At 44.4% G+C, this 23,087-nt stretch overlaps 1 protein-coding gene and 1 long non-coding RNA gene across 17 annotated transcripts in view; one reads left to right on the top strand and one right to left on the bottom strand.

Annotated features, from left to right (window-relative positions):
- Nucleotides 1-387: 387 nt before the first annotated feature.
- On the bottom strand, nucleotides 388-6,046 carry LOC109450023 (uncharacterized). 8 transcript variants are annotated; one of them, XR_012498071.1, is made up of 4 exons: nucleotides 5,909-6,046; nucleotides 5,640-5,729; nucleotides 3,540-4,587; nucleotides 388-965 (listed from the first exon to the last, which is right to left on the bottom strand). It is a non-coding gene; the product is annotated as an uncharacterized LOC109450023 (long non-coding RNA). The 8 variants fall into 8 exon arrangements; XR_012498069.1 differs by having other exon boundaries at nucleotides 3,540-5,003; XR_012498072.1 differs by lacking the exon at nucleotides 5,640-5,729.
- The window catches only part of BRD4 (bromodomain containing 4), a 76,912-nt gene continuing 59,861 nt past the window's right edge, over nucleotides 6,037-23,087 (top strand). For 2 of the 9 annotated variants that reach the window (XM_074338023.1, XM_074338025.1), the window contains exon 1: nucleotides 6,037-6,284. The gene's annotated coding sequence lies outside the window, so the exon portion shown is untranslated. Of the gene's footprint in view, nucleotides 6,285-6,381; nucleotides 6,531-6,613; nucleotides 6,731-16,905; nucleotides 16,973-23,087 lie in introns of those variants that run through there. The other 7 variants (XM_074338019.1, XM_074338026.1, XM_074338017.1 and 4 more) reach the window with 6 other exon arrangements.

Raw genomic sequence — 23,087 nt, forward strand, 5'->3', positions numbered from 1 at the left:
CTTTAGAGATAACCCCCAGGGACCAATGACTGACTTAAAGGTAACAAAATGTTACCTTACTACAGTGGTTCCCATAAGGAAAAATGTAGCCTTCTTAGAGAGATGTAAGTCCCTAATTCCTTCCCATTGGAGGACAGTGAGGATAACAATACTAATTGTCTCAAATGAACTAAGACCACAACAGTTTTCCCATGTTTGAAATACATTTTGTCTAACTCAGCAATGGCTAAACCAGAGGAAGCTAAGGGAATAGTCTGGGAAAAGGAAGAACTTAACCACTATTCATCAACCCCAATAAGGCTGAAATATGTCTTCCTTATAGAAAGGGGATATTTGGTCCCAGGATGTATCAGTTACCTATTGCTGCTTAACAAATTACTCCAAAAGTTAGTGTCTTAAAATAAAAACATTTATTATTTCGTAATTTCAGGTGTGGTTTAGTCGGGTCCTTAGTTGGAATTATAAGGCTGTAATCAAAGTGTTGGCCAAGGCTGTGGTCTCATCTGAAGGCATGGCTGTGGAAGGACCTACTTTCAGTGTTGCTCAGGTGGTTGTTGGCAGAACTTAGTTCATTGTAGCTGTTGGACTGAAGGCTTTAGCTCCGTGCCAGCTGTTCACCAGAAGCCACCCTCAGTTCCTTGTCATATGGGTCTCTCCTACATGGCAGCTTGCTTTATCAAAATGTGCAAGCTGAGAAGACAGAGTCCAGCCAGATTCAAGTCACAGTCTCTTGTAAATGTAACCTAATCGGAAAAGTGACTTCCCATTATTTCTTTCATTAGCAACAAGTCACTAGGTCCAGTCCACACTCAAGGGGGAGATTACAGAACGGTGTGAATACCAGGCGGTAGGGATCATTGGGGGCCATCTTTGAAAGCTGCCTACCACACAATACCAGTATAAATCGAGATATAGATGCTCTTCTTATACCTGATTCCAAGAGCCTGCTTCATGAGCCCATTTGTCTGGAAGATGAAAGGGACAAAAGAGATTTACGCTTTCAATCCTGTTAGTAGGTCCTTAACACCAAGCTTTAAAATGGGCCTAATCATGGGGTCCTGGCTGAAATAAGTTCTATCAGGCATCCTTCCCTATCTATCAAGGCAAGAAAGCCTTCCCTGCTCAGCAAATGCCACAGGGAAGTTTTTTAGCAGCGAGAGCAGCCTCACTTGGCCCATTGCCACTCAGTCTGATGCTGTGATGATTCAATGAGGTCTTGAACCTCTGGGATCACCAATGGCTCGTGATGAAGTTTTATCAGCAACACTTTTCACCATGCTTAACCTCTAAGCTTTCAAATCACCAGCCTTCTGTGTGAGTCTTAAACTAGAAGTTATCTTGCAATGCTGCTCATTTCCTAACCAAACATTCAGAAGTTTGCCTATTTCAAGTTTATCATTAGCCTTTTCTATTCACTTCTCTCTTAGGCACAATTTTCCTTATAAGATTCATTCTTTTTTCTCCTTAAAAAATTGAAATATAAGAAAAATATTCATAAAGCATAGGTATGTATAGCAGAGTGAATAATTACAAAGCTAATGCATAGTCAAGAAGTGGAACGGTTTTCAGTCATGTAAGATGAAAAAGTTCTAAAGACCTGCTATACAACACTGTGCTTATAGTTAACAATACTGTACACTTAAAAAAACAAATTTTGAAAAAATAGACTACTGCTCTACCTCAGAAACTGGCCACACTCACCCTCATCCCTGCCTGATCACCCTCTCAGGTAAACAGTGGTATTTACTTGCTTGTTTTTCTTTATAGTTTTACTTCCCTAAAACTTCAGTCTATTTTTGTCTGTTTTAGAAATCTACATCGAATAGGGATGATCACATATGCACATATGATTTGCTCCTTTGGTTTCTTATTATGTTTGTAAGACTTATCTATGTTGTATGTGGCTGTGGTTTGTTCATTTTCATTACACTCGTTCTACTGTGTATGGACATTTGGGTTTTCAGCGGGGGCTCTTAGGAACAGTGCTACTCTGAGCCTTAAGTGTGTCAGCAAGTTTCTGTGAGATTGGAATTAGTGGGCCATACAGTATTCAGAGTTCCACTTCACCAGAAGAGGCCAGACTGTTTTCTAAAATGACCCAAACGATGAGCATTTTCTAAAATGACTGAATCAAAAGAGAGTTCCCACTATCATTCCTTCTTTGACCTCCACACTCCTTCCTCCTAAGCACTTTATCCCATTTGCATTTTCTTTCCACTCTGAAACTTTTAAAATCACTTTCTTTTATTATGGCAATTGTACGGCTCTTCGTTCTACATTCCACTAGGTTTTCCAGCAATCTCATTATTTTGAGTGTGACAGTGAATGATGTTTGTAAAACACTTCAAAACTAAGCAAAGCATAGCAAAATACAAATTATTGGAGGAGCAGAGACTTAGGGCCATCTTGTACCTGTTTGTAGCTGACAGAATTGTAATGCTTTACTCTGAAGCTTCTGTTTGTTCCTATCTAGTCTGTGTTAAAAATTGGCAAGCATAACGGTGGATACATGTCATTATACATTTGTCAAAGCCCATAGAGCATACAACACAGAGCGAACCCTAATGTAAACTATGGAGTTTAGTTAATAATAATGTATCAATATTGGCTGATTAACTGTAACCACAAGATGTTACTAATGGGGGATGAGGGAGAAGGGAAGTGAGGGGATATATGGGATTACCTGCCACTAAATTTTAATATAAATCTAAAACTGCTAAAAAAAACTATTAAAAATTGCAAGCAGAATAGCTTCTGCATAATAGTAAAGAAATTTCCATTTCTTTAGACTTGAGAGTCTAAGCAGAGATCAGCAAACTACTGCCTAGGAGACAAATCTGGACTATGGTCTGTTTGGTATAGCCTTCCAGCTAAGAATGGTTTTTGTAGTTTTAAAAGGTTGAAAACAAAAATCAAAAGAATAATATTTTGTGATTCCTGAAATTTACATGAAATTTTAATTTTCGTATCCATAGTTTTACTGGAACACAGCCACATCCGTTTGTTTACATAGTGTTAGCTATGGCTGCTTTGTGCAACAGCAGCAGAGCTACCAAGACTGGCCATGTTATAGAGACTGTATGGCCCACAAAGCCTAAAATATCGACTGCCTGACTCTACAGAAAAAATTTGTCAATTCCTGGGCTATAGAAAAAAGGAAGGCAGTCTTCATGGAGGCAGGAGATCTGAATTCTAAAGTGTATAAATGTGTGATTTTGTGTGAGGCACTCAACAACTCTAGGAGCAAACGATAAATTCCAGAATGTAACCTCATGGGCAAATTCTCATTGGACAGTAGGCATGGATTCATGCTATTACAAATCAAACACCTCCAGCTTTTACAAAGCTGATCATGCTATATAGATTTACCCTTGCTTTTAAGAAAACACTATGTAATTTTTTGGAAAATTCCTCGCATGTATGAAAAGAGAATGAGAAATCTATAAGGATATCCATTGTAATACTGATTATGATGATGGAAAAACTGGAAATGAAATAAATATAAATAGGAGAACAAATGAATTAGTATATATCCATACCATATTCTATGTTATCTCCACGTTATCTCCCAATTAGGCAGATCTCCAAGTATCCATGTGGGATGACTTCCAGGATGTATTAAACGAAAAAGAACATGTTACAAATTAACAGATATGGAATGATCCCTTTGTTTTATAACACAACCATTTCTATATGTAGATACGTATTGTTGCATAGAATCAAAAGTCTACACCAGTGCTATCCAATAGAAATATATTGCAAACCATGTACGTAATTTTGTATTTTCTAGGAGCTGCATTAAAAAAAAGAAACAGGTTAAAATTAAGTTTAATAACATATTCTATTTAACCCTATATATGTAACCCTATATATATATTTCAACATAATCATAATTATGATTATATACATAAGCTCAATATAAAAAGTTAATGAGATTTTACATGTTTTTTTGTACTAAATCTTTGACATGCAATGTGCATTTTACAGCTGCAGCACATCTCAATTTGAGCCAGCTACATTTCAAGCACTCAACTGCATGTGGCCAGTGGTTATCAGATAGCACAGGTATAAACACATCAAAATGATAACAGTGGTTACTCTGGTAGGGGAGCGGGAGGGGGGAAGCTTCATTTTTCTTCTCTATTTTTCAGTATTGTTCAATTAAAATGGTTTCATGCATTACTGTACTAAAAACAAATATTACCAGTCAGAATTACTTTATGTACTACTACATATTTCATTCCTTAATATTTTTTTTAATCTCTTGTGGGTTTTTAGTATTGCAAACACAGTAATAACAAGAGAAAGTGAACAATAGCTTATTCAAAACGTGAACCATTAAATAACGAGACTATTGTTCAACTGGATAGACATTTTTTGAATTTGAGTTACCTGTGAGGAGTTAAGCTATCCACTACAGAAGACATACAGAATGAGACATTGTTATCCTAAAAGATTTCTGAAGACAGCGTTTGGAACTCCCTTTACAGCATGCATAGTCTCTTCAGGTTGGATTTGATTTCTAGCAATAGCCAAAAAGCCCTCCAGTTGGATCCAGTAAATCAAGGTAGATATTGAAGTGTGACTCTATAGAGTCAAAGCAGAGATTTTATTATGTAACTTGAAAACTGGGAGCTCCAAATTACTTCCAAAGACATTTGTTGTCTGCAACAACAATAAATTAAGTGGATAATGCAACAAGACGACTGTGGCTGAAAGGGCAGTTTAAAATGGATATTCTGGTTTCCTTCAAATTTGTCATCCCATGGGCCAGGGAGCTATGCTTTACACAACTAGACTGAGCAACGACGACTTGAACTGGAGTGGGGTCGGGGGTCGGGGTGGGGGGAGGCAGAAGAAAGGCAGAATAGAAAAAAGAAGAAGTTGTTATCCCATATTCACTTAGCCCTGTGTACCTTCCTATTTTTCCATTTCCAATCATTTTCTGCAAATTGCTGAGCGTGCAAAATTAGGAGGCAGAGATATTCACAAGTTTCAATATTCTGTAATACATACAGAATTAGAAGAAGCTTACTAATGAACCAATCACCATTATCACCTTTATTTCTTGCACTTAATAACTTGTTATCTCATGTTTTGTTAAAGGGTAAAATTAAGTCTTTACTGTGCCCAGTACTCATCAGTGATTGATTATTGCCCTTGGTGAAAAGTGAGCAAACACCATAATCGAGACAAAACTATTGACTGCTATCCTAGTGTGTCAATATATCCTGAAAGAAAGGGCTATCAGGAAATTTTTCATTACTTAGAATTTTTAGAATAACTTGAGTGTGCTGGTTTTAAAATATGAGACTTAAAATTCTAAGAGTAAATTAAGGGCAAAAGAGAAAGGAGGTTATGCTTCCCCTTTGAAAAATTTCGCAGAATCATTTTAAACTGCAAGTGACCTAAGCCTAATTTCGTCGTTTTATGGATTTCAGGACAAGAAGGTCAGCCGGGGGACAACGGGAGGGAGGTGCGCCAGGCCCGGAGTCCAGCAGCTTCCAGTCTTTACCTCTGAGCCGGGCTCGCCAAGAAAGATGCCACCTCGGCCTTGCTGACAGCCTCCGCACCTTTCCCGCACCCCAGCCCCAAGCCCCCATCGCCGCTCCCCCCCCCCCCTTGCGGCCCGACATCACCTCCACTCCTTCCAGCAGGTGCGGCCTCCCTCAGACAGGAGTCTCTCCCTCGGCCTCTGCCATCAGTCTGTGGGAATCCGTCCTTTCTCCCTTTGAGGGTCAATCATCAGACCCGTCTTAAGTTTTGGACGTCTCCCTCTGCCTTCGGATCTTTCCCCTCAGGCGCAGCTTTCAATAATCTCTCCTTGGTCCCCTCCCTCAGTCTGTGGGGTCCCCTCTCTCGGTCTGCAGGGTACCCCCAGCCCCGCGAGCCCGCCTCGCACAGTTACCTGGCGGCCGCCGGCTCTCCCGAGCTCGCTCGCGCTGGGCACGGTCTAGGGGGCGCGCACGCCGGGCGGCGGCGGCGGCGGCGGCGGCGGCGGAACGGAGCCGCGCGCGCAGCGTGCGCGGTGACGTCAGTGCGCTGGCGGCGGCGGCGGCGGCGGCGGCGGCGGGAGGGCTGTTTGTTCTGCTCTCCCGCAGCCGAGTAGCCGAAGCGGCGGCTGCGGCGGTGGCGGCTGCCGGCGGTGCCCGCGGGTAAACTGGGCCTGTGAGCGCGGCGGAGCGGTGGGCGCGGCGGGCGGGCCCCGGCGTCACACAGCAGCCCGACGAGGAGGCAGCGGCGGCGGGCGGCCAGCGGGGGCGGCGTGCGGCCTAGCGTCTCAGGTGAGGACCAGTGCCCTTCGGGGCGGCGGGCAGCACGGGGTGGCCGGAGGGGGCCCGCGGCGCGGCCCGCGTCACCTGCATTGCGTAATGGGGCCGGTGCGCCAGCTCCGACGCCATCGGCGCCTCACGGGGGCGGAGAGGCCGGGGCGACGCGGGCTCGGGCCTGCGGGCCTCCCGCGTCCCCGCGCCGCCAGCTCGCGCCGGGGCGTTGGCGTCGGAGCGTCGGGCCTCTCGCTCGTCCGCCCGGTAGTTGGCGCGGTCGTCCCCGGGCTCGGGGCGGGGGCGCGGGCGGGGGGCGCAGGCTCCGCGGCGGGGCGGGCGGCCGGGGGCGGGCGGAGGGCGGGCCGAGGCGCCCGGCACTTCCTGCCGCCGCCATTTTGTCAAGTGAGGAGGAGGAGGAGGAGGAGGAAGCGGCCGCTGCGGGGCCCGCGGCGCGCCCGGTCTGGGTAAGTCCCGGCCTGGCGTGGTGGTGGTGGCGTCGCTGTCCCCGGGGCGGTTTCGGCCTCAGCCCGGCAGCTCACGTGGGGTGGGTCCGGAGCGCTCTCCCTCCACCCCGGCGCCTGGGTCCTGCCCGGGCCGGGGCAGCGCGCCTCCGCCCTCATTTCCTCACCTTCCCGGGCGTCCCCGGAGCTCTGCGGAGAACGCTGCTTGTCCCCAGGAGGAGGCTGCCGCTGCACGCCTGCCCGGAGTCAGGCGCCTGGGGGCAGCGAGCCTGGCTCTCTTTACCCACCTTTTCCCAGCTTGGCAGCCCCTCGCTGGGTGCTTTGTTTTGCTCGGTGGGTGCTCGCTTGGCGTCCTTGCCACGGCCTCCTATTTGCGATGTGCGGGGTGGTGTTTTGGGGTGTGGTTGTGGGGGAGTAGTGATTCAGCGAAATAAAGTGACCCCCCAAAAAAAAACGGAAATAGCACAACTTCAGCCGACTGAGACGCCCCCAAGGCCCGGCCTTGGATGAAGATGGGAAATCCCACTTTGGTGTAGTGGACAGTGTAAATACTCCTGTGCAGGCCGGTGATGAATCATGTGTCTTTTCTAGAGTGGCCGACTTCCCTTTTATTCAAGACCACGCATTATTTTTTGAAGTGTTTTTATTTAATTGTTTACTCATTTAATGTGCAGCCTACTGAGGTTTATGGTCTTGGTCTTTGGGTTCGTTTTCACGTGTGTTGGATGCAAGAAGTGACTTCACCGAGACTGCCTCACGACAGTTGGTGTCTGCTTACCTTGGAGAGGGCTTTTGCTGTCCCTGTTTACAAAAACCAAATCACAGCGTACCTCTAAGCCAGTGGCTCTTTGCTGTAAGAGTGGTTGGGAGATTTTTATGAATGAGGCTGTCAAGTTCATTAAATTGTTAGTCCTTGGAATTTGTAGTCCTTGGAAATTGTAAAGAAAGCGTTACTCTACAGGATTTATGAATGTTTTCAATTCAGGAAGGTTCGGGATAGCACAGTTCGTTTTAGGACCTTGTCAATAATAAAACATTCCTTTTGGTTTGGTTGGGGATTATCTCTCCCGCAGGGCATTGTAGATAACCAACCCCTCCTCCCCAAAAGCTCCAACGTGGGGAAGATAAACCTCTCAGATGGTTTCCGTTGATCAAATCGAGGCGGAAAAGCCTGATCTGAAACAGAATGTATCCCTTATTATCCGTCATACCCTTTACTTGGTAGGAAACATAGTATCTAAGGGCTAAGGCTGTGGAGTAGATACATGTAAGTCTGTTAAGATAGTTCTAGTTAGTCTTACCGGGAAGAAGACAAGCCCATCTGGGTTTATCTTGCTAGAATTCAGCCCCCGACAAATTGCTGAAAATAAGGAACTTTGCTTGCACATGAAAGTGGCTGCATTTTAAGGATAGGTTGGCTGTTCTGGGGTGCCGATATAGCTAGCTTCCCTAGCTTGGATGGTAATGAGGAGGGGGAAAAATTACCTAAGAGTTGCAAGAGAGTCGTTGGCCACTTTGTAAAAATTTCAGTAAAATTTCCACTAAATTATTGAATTGTTTAAAGGAATTTAGACTTTGTTTCCAAAAGTTATCTTTTTGAGCCAGTAGTTGTGATCTTTGTACTAAATTGCACTTTTGCTTTTGAAGGTAGGGGATGCAATATTTTTGTGTTACACAATTCAGGTTATTGAATGCCTTGCAATGTACAGATTCTAGAAGGAGATTGAAGTTTTTTAATTGAAAGCAAAAACCATTTGGTGCCTCAGTGATTTGAAGACTGGACTGTTAAATCTTCTGACAACCCATTGTTATTGTGTGTCAGAATTGTATGTAGTGTTTTCAGTTTTTTATTTTGAATAAACTTGTAGATCATGTTTGTCTTTATGCTCTTGGCAAATCTATAAAAAGGAAGGAAAAGCTTGTCATTGTGAACTAATGTTTTATAAATCGGTGGTTTTTGGTGTTTAGAAAAGACATTCTCAAGGCAAGGATTCTGGGGATTCCTTGTTGATGCTGACATTTAATTCATGAGACATGAACTTGTAAAAAAAAATAAAAATTCCTTTAATTTCTTTTTACGAGAGTGTAAGTTCCATGAGGGCAGGGTTTTGTTTGATTGGCTTTGCCTATTTTAATTTTCTGTTGTGTTCTCAGCACCTAGAAGAGCTCCGAAAATATTCTTTGATTGAATAAACTGGAGAAATAACTGAACAAGAAGTGGCATGTCCGTAATACCAAGTGCAAATAATTCCTCTTGAGTTAATAAAATATTGTTAACAGTGGACGTAATTGTTTAGGTGGTTGCTTACAAAGAATGGATTTTAAGATAACATTAAGGTCTCTAGAAATTGCAGTGACTTATTGATAGTCCAAGCAGCATGGCTTGCAGTTGCTTCTGTGCACTGGCTACTGTACGTTTCCCATTTAGTTAGCAGTTTGAAATGTGGTAAGTGGGTTTGGGCTCTGGTTCAACCCTGACCTGGGAAAAAAGTATTTTAAGAGGGAGATGAAATGCTTAATAATAAACATGTATGGGTAGCATTTCTCAATGTGAATCTCATATTGTCAATAAAAAAAATGATTTTTTTTGAAACATTGAGCACTCTTTAATATTCTGACTTTATGTGTATGTGATTGGCCAATCCATCTCAACAGTTTAGTTCCTGAGCTCTTACTATGTATGAGGAAAGACAAGATACTTACACAATAACTTTTATTTGGTACATATATTCTTTATTAATGTAATCATCCTCCAAACATTTATTATGTGTAAGTTATGTATAATTTGAGCATTACACTTATAAAATCCTATCAAACATCTTTTTGTTTTTAGTTTTTTATAACAGATTTATTGAGATATAATTTACACATGGTACAGTTCACCAATTTAAAGAGTACAATTCAGTGGTTTTTAGTATATTCGGTTGTGGAACCATCACAACCAATTTTACAACATTTTCGTCTCAAAAAGAAACCCCTATCCATTAACAGTCACTCTCCATCTCCACAACCCCTGGCAACTACTAATTTTCTCTATCTCTGTAAATTTGCCTATTCTGGATATTTCAGGAATCGTACAACATACAACCTTTTGTATCTGGCTGTTTTCACTCAGTATGTTTTCAGGGTTTGTGCTGTACCATGAATCAGTATTTCATTCCTTTTATGACTGAATGATATTCCATTATGTGAGTATGCCACATTTTATCCATTCATCAATCAGTTGGCGGGTATTTAGGTTGCTTCTCCTTTTGGGGTATTGTTGAATGATGCTGCGGGGAGCGGTTTTACACAAGGTTTTGTGTAGACATATGTATTTGGGTAGGTGCCTAGGAGTGGAATTGCTAGGTTGAGGTAATTAGGCAATGATTTTTTTTTTTAACTGCATTGATTTTCTAGTGCTTGCATAGAGGGTTTAAAAGAAAAGCTTAATGGCATATGGTGTGGCTATTTAAAAGAACGAGGAAATGAAAGTGCAAGCATGTCAGCATGTTGACATGTAGTACAGACTGCATGATGTGACCCCTGTTTGTGTTTTCTTTTTTAATTTTGCATTGTTAGAAAACAGTTTGGAATGCTAATGAGGCACAGAAGACGGTCTAGAAGATTCACCCCAAACTTGTACTACTATTGTAAAAAGTGACTTTAAAAACATCTGTTTTTTTTTTTCAATCTAAACAGGCTACAAGTGATTAAACTGCACCCACATGTCCCAAAGCAAATCATGGGATGTGTTCCATTGTAAAGAAATACATGAAGAGTGAGTCCAGTGTCAAAGTTAGGGCAAAGCAGCCATCTCTCCCGTTCTTGACCAAACCCTGAAAGGGAATAGCACTGGTAGGTCCACATCATTTGCAAATGAGATTTTAAGGGTTTTTTCTTTAAACAAAAGTAGTACGTGGTTATTTTTTTTTCTTTTCCTCTTTATTTTTCAATTACAGTTGACATTCAGTATTATTTTATATTAGTTTCAGGTGTATAGCATAGTGGTTAGACATTTATGGAATTTGTGAAGTGATTCCCAGATAACTAACTATAGGACCTACCCGGCACCATACATAGTTATGCATGGTCATTTTAAAGAATTTGGAAAACACAGAACATTAAGATGATGTTAAATGTTAAGAAACATCTCTTGTACCATTTTATTATAGTCTTTTTCTACATATGAGTAACAAAATTGAATTGTACTCTAAGTTTTCAAAAATTACATGGTGAATGTTTCCAAAATGCTCTGTGGTAAGTGGTTGCCTAATATTTTATCATATGAAGTACCATCATTTAATTATGCTATTTTTGGACATGATTTTCAAGTTTTCTTTTTTTTTTTCAGGTGTAGAGAGGGAATTTGCTAGATCAAAGGGTGTGCAGTTTTGAAAACTTGATACAAATTTATTCTCTAGAAAAGTTCCATGAATTTCCATTTCTCTCATCACAGCCTAACAGTGTCTTGTTTATAAGGGTGAGATTTTTAACATTTTCCCCAACAAATAGCAATTGTATAAAAACAAAATGTCATCTTGAGTGTTCTCAGGGCTCTAAGAAGCAGAAGTGTCTCAAGATCTTGTTTGCTCTTTGACTTTTCTACTCTCTCTCCTGCCCAGAGTTGAACTTTGTTTCCTGAATTCCTGACCCTACGTGTTATCTGAATGCTCTGGGCAGGGTGACGGCGGCGAGGGCTTGAGCAGCTTCTTGTCATCCAATCTTGTCTGATTTTTGCTGGCCTGCTCCAGACTGATACCACCAGTGCAGCACAGTTAGACCCCAGTTTGAATCCTGGCCCAGCTGCCCGCTCTGTGACCTTCAGTCTGTCACTCAACCTTCCCCAGACTTCACTTAATCTTTCAGCTGAGGATAAAATGAGGCAGTGACTTCTCAAGGTTAGCTATTTGCTGTCGTTGACCATGGTGAAGGATTGAAGTGAGACTAGGTAGCTAGGTTAGGAAAGTGCACCAGCTGCTGCGTATCACCAAGCGTCACTAGGGGACACCAAGATGGGCCAGGTGCCTTCCCAGAACCCCTCTATGTGTGTCTTCCTTGGTGAGCTGAAGGTGGAGACCAATGGAGGAGGTGCTTTAAAGTGGGGTTGGGGTTGTTTTTAAGTGAGATTTGTTTTTAATCTGATAGTGAGATTAAAAGTGGTGATAATGGGATTGGGATTGATGGAAATGCAGGAAGCTCCGGGGGCTTCTACTCTGGGATCTTGGCTACAGAGTTTGGGAAAATGATCAGCACGGGAAGGTAGCCTGTGTGTTCTCAGGCCTAAACTGTAACTTGTCTGTTTCATTGAAACCTGGTTATATGAGCAAGGGTGGCGGAAGTTGCTGCCAAACCGAGGTTTTCCCAGTGCACTAGCACAGCATTCCCCTGGACCTTCCTACCGCCTTTGGCCTTCATTTGAATTGTGTTGACATCTTGGCTTGGTGAAAGGATTCTGGTCTCCAGGAAGGTTTGTGTCACAATTCAGGGCCGCTCTGGGAGGGAGGCAAGGCAGCTGGATGAGCCAGGAAAGTGGAGTTCCTGGCTAGGAGGTTGATGGACTTGGGGCCTGTTGACCAGAAGAACCAGTCCATGCCAGTTGCCATTACTAGGAGCCATTCAGATCCAGTTCCATGTAGAATTCCTTTTGTGTTAAACACAATCGGAGAACATATTTCTTTAAGAGATTGGTCAGATCTGAGCATTTAACCACCAATTGAGAGTACTTGAATGAATATGCCTTTTTTTTTTTTGATGTGTGATATACAAGTAAAGACTTTTGGTTCACCCTAGATAGAGGCTTTTCTTGTGATCTTTTCCTTGACAAGTGTTGGCCTGTTCCGCCCAATGTAGGAAATTCCAGGACTTGGGGCTATGGCAAAGGGAGATCTGTGGAGTCCACTGTCTGGGCTCTGGCCCAGCGCGGGCCCCCTTCTGGGCTGACCTCAGGCAAGTTACATAAGCTTCCTTCAACCTCAGTTTCCTTACTTGTAATATGAGTTTTGTATGCTTAAGCATGGGGGCGGGGGCCTCTCATCTTTATTATATTCAGATTGGGGGAGAAAGGGAGCCTCTGGTCTCTATTGTGTTTTAGTGGTGGTGGGGCGGTGCATACTTTGCTCTACCCTCTGTCCAGGCCTCACAGCATGAAGTCACCTTCCTGGTCTTGGTGTCCACTTAAGGCTGGAACTTATTATTTGTTCTTAGTTGCTGTTCTGTCCAAAAACTATGGAAGCAGTGCCAGGGGAGAGGTGTTGGGTTTGGTATTGTGTAATTTCCAGAAATAAGAATTAGTTAATTTCTGTGTCCTTATGTGTGGCAAATGTCCCCAGTTGTCCTACCCCAGGCAGTGACACATACGTGCCTGTGGGCACACTGGCCTTTGAGGTTTTGTTTTGTGTAAAAGAAAGGGAAAGAAGTGGGATAAATTTGGGGATTTTATACGTGAAACACTTTCCACTGTGTTTGAGGAAACGTATTTCATGGGAATGTTGAAACAGGAGAGCTGCATGGGGTGTGGAACCTGCCGGCCCGGGGTGAGGGTGGGGGGTGCTGTGGGGCACACTGCCTGCTTTCAGCTGGTTCCATACCCTCCCAAACCTCAGTGTGTCATATGTGAAATGGAATAATAATTCTTGTGCTCCAGAAACTTTTACCAGAATCTAGATTTTAAGAGAAAATAGTTATTTTTGTATTATCTGTATTTTTCAAATGATGGGTAATGAGATGAATTTAGTAGGTTGGAACCATCTTATAAGGAAAAAATGTAAGCGTCAAAGGTTGTCACCCATTCAAGGGTATTTCATAAAAACTTTGACTTTATGTTGTATATATAATACAATGTGTTTCTGATTATGGTCACATCAGAACAGTGTGAAATAACATTGTTTTAGATACAACTCAATGGTAATTGTGGGTACTTTGATTCCCCCTGTCCCTTTTTGGCTGTTTTACAATCTATTTCTTCATCACTTTCTCAAGGGTGACTTCCTGGATATGCTTTCGAGTAGCAGGTGAACTGCATTGATCTTTTTCTTTTCTTCCTTGTACCCACTGCTTGCTTGCTAGGAGCTCAGTAGGGAGTGGGAATGGGGTGGGGAAGTTGAGAAAGCGTGTAGTGGTGAAGGTTGCAGCAGGCAAAACAAAGTGTATAGAGTGGTGTGTGTGTACGGCACACATAAAACTAGTTACAACAAGAGGGACTTTGTTGACTGATGTGACAAGAAGTCTGCGTGGGGCTCAGGCCCAGCTGAAGCCAGGGGCTCCAACATGGACAGTAGAGCTTGTTCTCTATCTCTGATATCCTGACCTCAAGGTCAAGAGTGTGTCTTCCCCAGTAGCTCTCTCTAATGGCAGGAGACGCTGGCTCGGATCATTGCCCATCCCTACCCATGTGCAGTACAGGGATATCTCAGACATGGCACCTGTCACCCATCTCTGCCCTCCACTTGGTCACCCCAAGTAGTAGCTCCAGCAGCATCTTGGCCATTATTGTGAGTCATGCTGTATGGGATACTTTTGTTGAACCATCTGTCGTTTACACTAGAAGTAGACTGCACCACCTGATTTGAAGCTAGAAATTTTGGATGGCTGAAAAGGGAGTTAATATTCCGTACTAAGGTCATAAACCAGAATTAGTTGAAATCAGCGTAAAATTAGTTAAGAAAAGGGTACAGTGAAGATGGTTAAGGCCGTGTGTGTTCCTAATCCTGTAGTAGAGGTATAAATGAAAGACACGTTTGTCTTTCCAGGTCTCAGATACAGAAGGAGCTGCTGTGGGGGCTCCGGGAGGAGTCAAACCAAGTCTCAGAAGTCGCTTGGGTGGGCGAGAGGACTCCAGCCACCAGTGATAGGACAGGACCCCTTTTGGTCAGAAAAACAGCCGTAGGGAAAAAAACACAGGTGAGATGAGCTTAGAGCAACAAGGAATGTAGGGCAAGACTCCGGTAAGACACCAGGGCGCTGAATTTCACTGAACGCGTGCATGAATGAAGTTATAATGCGGCACAGTTCAGTAGACTGGATTCATCTTTCATCCATGCCTGCAAAAGCTATCGTCGTCATTTTGCCATTTGCTAAGCTGTTTCTGTACTTAAGTTCTTGTAAAGTCTGCTGCTTGGCATTCCTCTAGTATTACAGAAAGCCTACTCAGATTTCCATAATCAAAAACAAGTGTTAAGCGCTGCTAGAGTAATCATTTTCCTACAGTCTCGCTGTTGGATTTCTTTGGTCCTTTAAGGGGCTCAGAATAATTGAGGATCCAGTGGCCAAGGATGCAGCTGGCCCTGCTTTTCCCTAGAGTATTGGTTCTTAACTTGAGGAGAGGTCGGGGGTCCCTTTGAGGACGTGATGGATGCTGTGGATTCTTTCACCAGAAAAATGCAATAGTCGTGAACTTGAAACGATTGGGGCAGTTTTCAGAACCCTAACGTCCATCCATGGACCATGTACTAACATGATTTTCCTGGATTTTAGTTTGAGAATGAGAAATTTCTTATGTTAATTAAAAGGCTCTTGATGGTTTTGAAGACTTTACTTGCTGCACACATCCTGCTTTTTCAGACGTTTGCAAATTCTGATGCGGAAACAGTGTGGGGCGCCCATTTTGTTAAAAACCTTCCAGAGGTTTTTACAGAACCCTCAAGTAACCTGTGGGTCAGCAGTGGTGCAAACCTGCCCAGGGCCTCTGTGCACCCCTCTTTGTCAGCATTTTCTCTTTTCTGGACATAAGGAATGTCAGAATGTGCCAGAATAGGCCTATTGCGGTGAAGGAAGATTTGTGTTCTGGGGCCCTTCACTGAAGCTGCTGCTGTTCCTAAAACTGTCTGTACGATTTGGTGTCAACCTGGAGCCTTTGCTGCAGAAGGTAACCGAGTGGGCCACTCGCCAGCCTGATCATTTGGTGGTGTTGGAAGTGGGTAGACTTAGAATGATTCCGGCTGCAGTCCCCTGTGTGGCTTAGCACCTGCTTTCTGCCGTGGGACATTTGTTCACACACACTCTTGAACCTGCAGGCTGAGGGAGACAGAACGTGTGGGGTGGGGAAGTCCCATCCTTGAGCGTAATACGCTGATGTTTAGGAATATGGACGCGCTACACCAGGTGGTGTGTGCACAGTGCCGCTATATTCTCACTCCCCAAATCCCTCTGGTAGAAGGAATAGGAAATACGACACCATAAACTTGAATAATTCATACTTCTGTAATTGGGGCAGAGTTGTCAGAGGATGGAAAAGAACTTTACTTCTTAGAATAGTGCATGTGAAAAACTCCGTTGCTCCTTAATCTCTAAAGTGTAAAGATTAAATTTACACACACATGCTAGTAGATATTCCCCCCCATTTACTGTTAGTGTTGGCTATGATTAATCCCATTGTTCAGTTGAATTACAGTCTTATACAGGCATGACTTGTGTTCCTTAAGCAGTTTACCTTTCTATTCTGTAAGAGAAACAGAGGGCGGGCCCGGAGCACGTGTTCCTAACCCGAGGTCGCCAGTTTGATTCCTGTGTGGGCCAGTGAGCTGCGCCCTCTACAGCTAAGATGGTGAACTACAGCTGTCCCTGGAGCTGGGCTGCCGTGAGTGGCAGGTGGCTAGCATGAGTGGCCGGCAGCCAGCAAGAGCTGCCGTGGACTGCTGTAAGCAGCCGACCAGTGACTGCCTGCCTTGGCTGGGGGAGCGCAAGGCTCATAACACCAGCCTGGGCCTGGGAGCTGTGTCCTACACAACTAGTCTGAGAAACAACGCCTTGAACCGGAGGGGGGGGGGAACAAGAGAGAGAGAAACAAACGAGATAGCATATGTGAGGTTTTTTGTTTGTTTGTTTTTTAATTTCATTGGGGAACAGTGTGTTTTTCCAGGGCCCTAAGGTGCCCTTCAATCTAGTTGTGGAGGGCGCAGCTCAGCTCTAAGTCCAGTTGCCATTTTCAGTCTTTAGTTGTAGGGGGTGCAGCCCACCATCCCCTCTGGGAATCGAACCGGCAACCCTGTTGTTCAGAGCTCGTGCTCTAACCAACTGAGCCATCCGGCCGCCCCCATGAAAGAGTTTTGTAAAAGGTGATACCATCGTCGTATAAGTTGTTTTCCTTTATAATCATTAAAAATTACTTGACTTTGAAATGCTCTGACTTATAAAAAGGTGCTAAGTAATAAAGTTGTGTATATGTGTCTTCATCTGTTTTCCTTTTGACACTAGGAAACGATCGAGCTGAGAGATGATGAACTGTCTGGAAATAACCTTACCTTCATGTTCATCTATTTAAAGACGGTAACTCACATATCTGTGTAATTCCGGGAATGCAGTTTTGAATTGCCAGGGTTGGAGCCCTCGTGTTGAGTTGAGGCGCAGGAGGCCTGCATTCCAGTTGCCTGTCCTCAGTGTCCTCTCTCAGGATCTCTGGGACATCCTGTTTGCTCTGGAAACCCATGTGAGCATCCTTTCCCTGCACCTGTGAGAGCTGGGTACCCTCCACACACTGTGGCTTTTTCTGCTTGCATTCCAGAGCCCCATATGCCTATTGTTTGCCTTGAGACTGTGTTTATTATTGATCATTGATTCTTTGTGAAAAGGTTCAAAGCGTTTTTAGCAAAAGTCGTCTGTGAATTGACTTCCCAGTAAAGGGTAGAACTACCTTTTCTGAATGGACCTTTTTTCTGTTATTTACTGCTTGCCTGTTCTGAAATGGTGAAGTCTACCGTCAGTCACCTTGCTGTCTGTGTCAGCCTTTATGTATGGAGCTGCAGTGGGGGTCATTTCTCCTTACTGTGTCGCCTCCCCAGACTGGGGGCTTGAGCATGTGTTTATGATCATTCCGCTCTAGTGACTATTGGAGCAATTACCGTGCACCAGGCGCTCGGTTTCTAAGGCCTGTGTAATCCTTACATCCTCAGTGTCGTCTCTGTTTTGCAGATAAGCTGAGTGCTCAGTCCCTTGGACAGGGTTAGGGTTGCGTGGGTATTGAGCTGGTATGTGGCAGCCCTGGCTCCAGAGCCCACACGATCTTGACTTCTGTTTTGCACTCTCTGGATGGAGGGACTCGCCATGGGGACAGGGTAGACCTCACGGTTGCTCTACGAGAGGTCAGGCCATACAGTCCAAGAAGGAAGAGAGACCTGTTGTAGGAAAGGTCTGGCCTTTAGGCTTGTTGATCTTGAGGACAGCTGCGGCCTGGAAGGAGACCTAGACAGTTCGGCAGGCAAGCACCTGTCCCTGGGAGACCAGGGCAGGGCAGGGAGTGATGGGGGAGGGTCATTACTCTGGCGGGGCACATCTCCTTTTCATTAAAGGCATCACATGAGTGGAATTAAGCCTCACCTTGAAAAGGTTTCCACTAGAGCCCCAACCTGCCTTGATTTGGTTTCATCTCCATTTTTTTGGTGCTCCGGTGAAAGTCTGTGAGTACTGAGTAAGGAGTTTGGAGGGGTCAGGAAGCTGACGAGCCATCTTGAGCCCAGGCACCCCAGTCCTGTTAGATTAGGAGTGTGAACGAGAGAGGATCTCTTCTGGTTGTGGTGAGCCTCAGTCTTCAAACGCTGCTTCTTGTGGGTAGAATTGAGGTCCAGTTCACGGGTGCTGATTTCCCACTTAGGGATTCTTATGTAAAAGGAATTTCTGGCCTGAAGTAGACATGCTAAGTTGGGCGATTCCCCCAGTGTTTGTGCAGGACTCATTAGGCAGTCAGGTACCGTGTGGTATTCTACATGTGTGGTGAGGATTCAGTGGTGAATTAAAGGTGTTTCCATGTCTGCGTGTCACATACAATTACAACATGACTGGAGGAGAGGGAGGCAGCTGTTTCAGGATCCTCGGCTCTCCAGTGGTGGGCAGAGCCCCAGTGCGAGGAAGGTGGGGATTGATTTAACAAGTGTGTCCTGAAAGAACAGATTTTCACTTACTTTCAAAATGTTTCTTTGACTTTGTAAAATGACAAATGATCTCATTGAATAAGAGTTTGTCTCTGAGTACCTGTGAGAAAAATCTACTCAAGAGAAAATGGTGGAAGTGGTTAGACAAGCTCCATGCAACACTGGACTAATTGAAGAGTACATGATCAAAATACAATAGATTGATTGCAGCATAATTCTCCTGCTACTCTAAAACTCCCACTGTGTATAGGATAAAACCCAGATGCCCATCCTGGGTACTCTGAGCCCCTGGAGTCCACTGTCCCATTCCATCTCTCTTTTTTCTTCTTCTTCTAGAATCCCCCTCTCTCAGGGTCCAGTTTGGATCTTACTAATTTTACAGTGACCCACCCAGTTTCTAAAGCAGTGTTGTCTGGTAGAACTTCTGCACTGACAGAACCATTCAGTTTCTGGGTTATCCCACATGGTGGCCACTACTCTCACGTAGCAGATGAGCTCTTGAAGACTCCTGGAAAACTCGTGTCATGCCCGCTTTGAGAGGTTTTAGAGAAGATGGGCTCACTTTAGTACCGTGGGGCTCAGGAGGCCATCCTGGTCAACATGCCCTGTAGGCAGGTGGATGTGCAATTGTGTGATGCAAAGGCTCGTCTGGCTAGCCTTGGGGGCTTTGGGTACTGCCAGGGGGTGGGAGAGATCTCCCTGGGACTGTGGGGAGAGTAAGAGGAGGGCCCGGAGCTAGTTCCGGTGAGAAGATAGGGACTAGGTCCTGATTCATGGAGCCCCTGCAAGGTCCCACGCTTGAAAAAGCTGAGCCTCTACGGGGTAAGAATTCAGGTTGAGAATTAACCTTCATTGGGAAGTGCTTTTCCTTCTAAAACTATCCATCCTGGAATGAATTCCAGTTACCTAGATAGGTATCATGTTCTCTCCTCTCTGCCCTAGAAAATCCCCCACCCCTCTTTGGAATTTGCTTTATCTGACATCTTTCATTGTATTTGTTCCATATATCACCCAGCCCGTTTTGTGAGCAGAGTTTTGCGGGCAGGGCCGGCCCATTTGGCCCATTTGGCCCATTATCCTGGTGTGTGGAGAAAGGGAATGAAGATTCAAGCCAAGGACTGCAGGCTGAGCTGTGTTTCCAGAAGTTGCCAGTGGTGGGGTCTGCCTGGGGTGAGGCAACTGAACGAGGTAGATGGGCTGCAGGCCAGGCCCTGTGGTCCGTTGGGTTTTACTCCATGATTCCGGGCTCCTGAAACGTGGATATTTTAGTAGTTAATGCTACATCATGACATTCACTTTTAATATGATTAATAGTACTTTTGAGCCCTTAATTTTCTGTTGCATCTCATTTGACCCTTACACCAGCCCTGTGAGGGAATTATCTCTGTTTTAGAGTTGAGGAATTTGCCCTGAAGCCTCCCCTTTTTTTCTGGTTAAAAACACAGTAACATATACTTTTACCGTCTTGCCATTAGTAAGTGCACAGCAGTGTTAGCTATGCACTTTGTTGTCTGGCATCACATCTCTAGAAGTTGGTGTCTTGCAAAACTGAAACTGTATCCATTGAACTCCCCTTCTGCCCCTCCCCCGGCCACTGACAACCACATTCTACTTGCTGTTTCTAAGAGTGACTGTTTTAGATACCTAACATAAATGGGATCATGCAGTATTTGTCCTTTTGTGACTGGCTTATTTCTGCATAATGTCCTCCAGGTTCATCCATGTCACATTTGACAGGGTTTCCTTTTTTAAGGCTGAATAATAGTCCATTTTACTGTATATCACACTTTCTTGATACATTCATCTGTCGATGGATGTTTACGTTGTGTCCATCTCCTGGCCGTTGTGAATAATGCTGCAGTGAACGTGGGTGTGCAGATGGCCACTTGCCTATGTTTTTAATACGAGTTAGAACTTGGACACAGAACCCTGCAGGCGCTACAAACTGCCCATCGTGTCCTGTTTGCTGAAACTGACTTGGAGTTGGGGGGTTTTATCCAGCAGCTGTGAAAAGTAGACAGAGGGTACAGGAAATAGTTCAAACAGTGGCCCCAGCATCCAGCCAGGAGTCTATCAGGTGACTGGTGAAACATGGGTTGGACCTCACGCCTTCCTGGTTTCCCAGGGTATCATCCTGTCAGTTATCCCACAGCACTGGTTTCTCACTAGTACAACCCACTAATACAACATTTTCCATGGCAAGTGGCTTGACTCGTGTCTTGATTTCAGCCAGTCTAACTCGGAAAAGCCTCACAGAATCACTAATTTATCATTTCTGTATGTCAGGGGTGTCCAAACTTTTTTCAGCGGTTTTCACCAAGGGCCATATGCGGTAAAATACACAAACAGCCGGGCCACTCACTCGAGGTGAAGTACGTATTGCCTCACCTGGTTTATTTAAGTAAACTAAATATATTTTCAGAATTTGCTGCGGGCCAATTAACAATGGATTACGGGCTGCAGTTGGCCCGCGGGCCGCAGTTTGGGCACCCCTGCTCAATGCAGTGCTTCAAAATGTGGCCAGAGTCGCTTAATTTTTGAAATCCTTTAAGTGAGAGGGCGCCTATCCAACTCCTGAGCAGATGTAGCAGAGATGAGAGGTGCCTTCAGCCCTGTTCTGGGCAGGCCCTGCCCCTCCCTGCGCGCAGCGTTCTGTGACGTTGGCCTGGACCACTCAAATGGCATTGTCCTCCCAGCCCTCCCGGTGCTTCTTGATTACCCAGCATTCCTCAGAAGGGGAGCACAGAACCCCTGGATATAGGATCGTCAAGCTAGACAGGCAGCTCGATGTTTTTCGTTTTCCTATTTTCAGAAAATCCAGTCACATCCTTATATATGGGACATATGTTCGTGGACATTTCAGTTTCTACTTTTTGGCTTTTGTGAATAATGCTGTTGTGATCGTGTGCAAGTTTTTGTGTAGACGTGTTTTCCTTTCTCTTGGGTATACACCTAGGGGTGGTACTTCCTTGTCATACAGTAACTATGTTTAACCTCTCAAGGAACTGCAGGAGTGGTTTCCAAAGTTACTGCCCCATGTTTCGGTTCCCAACAGCAATGTATGAGGGTTCCAGTTTGTCCACATCCTTGCCAACGCTTCTTGTTGTGTTCTGATTATAGCACAAATGCCTTTAAACCTGGCAGATATTAGGCTTTTACTTCTTATCCCCTCCCTCCCTTCTGATCTTCCCATTGAGCAGCAATTGCAGAATAAATAATAGTTCTGTTTTCTCAGGGTTCTTGTCATGTGACGCACCAGTTACAAGGTGGCCCTGTGTGCAGACCGAGAGGTTGAATTGTATCTGTATCATGAGACTTACTGTGTTTCCCCGAAATAAGACCGAGCCGGACAGTCAGCTCTAATGCGTCTTTGGGAACAAAAATTAGTATAAGACCTGGTATTATATTATATTATACTTGGTCTTATAGTAAAATAAGACCAGGTCTTATATTAATTTTTGCTCCCAAAGATGCATTAGAGCTGATGGTCTAGCTAGATCTATTGTCTGGGAAAACACGGTATTTTCTGTAAATTTTTATTCTAATTGTGTCTTAATTGATCTTTTTAGGTAATACAGTGTTGAGATCTTGGGGTAAGGGTTCAGATCCACATTCTCCCTCCCCGTTTTTCACTCAGAGGCATGACAGTGTACCTGAAGCTAAAACTGTGTTTCAGAACCCATCTCACTCACTGTTCTTGTTGCTGAACAGCTTCTAGTCAAGAGCGGAGGTTGAAAATTTGATTCAAGGATGTTATGCAGACTGTGCTGACACAGGTTAATGAAACCAGCCATAACTTCAAAGTTAGTCTTTACTATTAAACCCCCATTGGTAGTCTCTTCTTGGGAGGGGAATGAGCTAGTCGCTGTGTTGCATTTCGTGTGTAGCTGAAGTTCTCTGTAGCTCTGGTGTGTTTTACGCTGGACATCAGAGTGTGCTGAAAATGGAATGTACTACCTCAGGAGGGAAACAGGTGAGCTGTGACTGGTGGTATTGCAGCTGGAAATGGGTAGTGAGCTGGGACAGGCTGCTTAATCTCTGAGCCTCTGTGCCTCTCCCAGGTAAATGGGGTGACAAAAGCACCCCACCTGTCTCAAGGATGTGAAGATCCTGTACTGGGACCAAGTAGCTCTACTGTGAGTAACGAGAGACAGGCACAGCAGAGAAGGTTGTTCTTACCTGCTCTGAGGTGCTCTGATTTCACAAGATGCTGCAGACTCAGTCCTACACGATGAAAGGTGCAGTGATTTGCACTTGACTGTGTAATGATTCTAATTTCTGTCTCTCAGCCTGAGACTTGGCACCATCAGCTTAGTCACGCTCCGTATGTGCTCCTTTCTGTACCTCATTTCCTTGCATATCCTGAATTTTACTTTTGTCTCAGTTGCATGCACCTGTAAACAATACATTGCTGAGTTGTTTTTTTGAGCTTTATGCCAATGCAGCATACCATTTTCGGACTTCTGCCATTTCCTCATTTAAGGTTCGTCCATGCTGTGGTAGCTATAGCTCATTTT

Source organism: Rhinolophus sinicus, linkage group LG07 (assembly GCF_036562045.2).
Source record: "Rhinolophus sinicus isolate RSC01 linkage group LG07, ASM3656204v1, whole genome shotgun sequence".
In the NCBI taxonomy this organism is placed as follows: Eukaryota; Metazoa; Chordata; class Mammalia; order Chiroptera; family Rhinolophidae; genus Rhinolophus; species Rhinolophus sinicus.